This window comes from Elephantulus edwardii, unplaced genomic scaffold (genome assembly GCF_000299155.1).
Source record: "Elephantulus edwardii isolate Elephantulus edwardi_28Jun2011 unplaced genomic scaffold, EleEdw1.0 scaffold00027, whole genome shotgun sequence".
NCBI classification, from domain to species: Eukaryota; Metazoa; Chordata; class Mammalia; order Macroscelidea; family Macroscelididae; genus Elephantulus; species Elephantulus edwardii.
In genome coordinates this window covers 17,720,589-17,722,248 of record NW_006399777.1, presented here as the reverse complement: position 1 = coordinate 17,722,248, position 1,660 = coordinate 17,720,589, and positions in this window count along the sequence as shown.

Sequence of the window (1,660 nt, the reverse complement as noted above, 5' to 3'; positions counted from 1 at the left end):
ACTGGATAGAGCAGGGTTTAGGGCTGTTGTACATAGGGTCACTGTGAGTCGCAAGCAACTCGACAGCACACAACAACAACAATTTGGAGAGGTTCCAACCTGCAGATTTTCCCAGTGCAATGTGTTTCCTTATACCCTGACTACTGGTAGCAAGGGTGTTCATTGTGGATCCAAGCAAGATGAAACTGTTAACAGTTTCACTCTCCCCTCCATCCATCATGATGTTGCCTATTGGTCCAGTGGTAAGAATCTCTGTTTTCGTGATGTTGAGATGCAATTCATACCAAAGGCTGTATTCCTTGATTTTCTGCAAGAAATACTTTAAGCCTTCCTTACTTTTAGCAGGTAAAGTTGTGTCATCTGCATAATGCAGGTTATTGATGAGTCTCCTTCAAATCCTGATGCTACACTCCCCCTTACTGAGTCCAGCTTTTCGAATAATTTGCTCAGAATACAGATAGAATAGGTATGGAGGGAAAATATAACCCTGACACACTCCCTTCTTAATTTTAAACTCTGAAGTGTTCCCCTGCTCTATTCGCACAACAGTCTCCTGGTCCAGGTTATGCACGAGCACTACTAAGTGCTCTGGGACTCCCGTTCTTCTCAATATCAGCCACAACTTGCTATGATCTACACAGTAAAATGCCTTTGCATAGTCAACAAAATACAAATAGACATTCTTTTGGTATTTGCTTTCAGCCCAGATCCATCTGATATCAGCAATGATATTCCTCGGCCTCTTCTACATCCTGCTTGAACTGACAGTTCCCTATCTATGTGCTGTTCTAACCATTTTTTAATGATCTTCAGCAGTATTTTGCTTGTATGTATTATTAATGAGCCTGTTTGATAGTTTCCAAATTCAGTTAGATCACTTTTCTTGGGAATGGGAACAAATTTAGACTTCTTGCAATCTGTTGGCCAGACAGCTGTCCTCCAAATTTCCTGGCATAGACTGGTGAGCCTACACTGGTGAGTGCATTCAAGGCTGTATCTGTTAATTGAGACAAGGCAATTAATATCCCATTGGTTCCTGGGGGTTTATTTTTGCCAATGCCTTCAATGCCGCTTCCACTTCCTCGTTCATTACCACTGGCTCCTGTTCATATGGTACTTCCTGAAACTTTTCGGTGTCCATCAGTTCTTTCTGGTACAGTAATCCTGCAGATTCTCTCCATCTTCTTTTAAAAGCAATTAATGCCTGAATTGGATGAACCTGACAATTATATCTTGATGCTCAGAGTTGCACATAATGAGTGGGTAAAAATATTAAATGGATGCACCATTTTACACTCCCACCAACAGTGCAATATTATTCAAAACGGGTGACCCTGGAGGACATTATGCTGAGTGAGGTATCTCAGTCACAAAGGGACAAATACTGCATGATGCCACTGTTGTAGAATGAGGCTGGCATTGGGGTGGGGGGTAAGACTGAGAAAAATTTGATGAAATATGTTTACGACATTGAAGTCTATGGGGGAGAGAATAGTCTAAAATAATTATATTTTAGGGCATCATTTTTATCGTAGGAGTACGCAATGAGGGTTGCAGAGTGGATTATATTTGCGGGTAGGGCGTGGGGTTTGGGGAAGTGCGGGGGGGGATTGTGTACCAATGAGGGAGTTTTTCTTTTGCTTTTCAAGGAGAGGAGCAA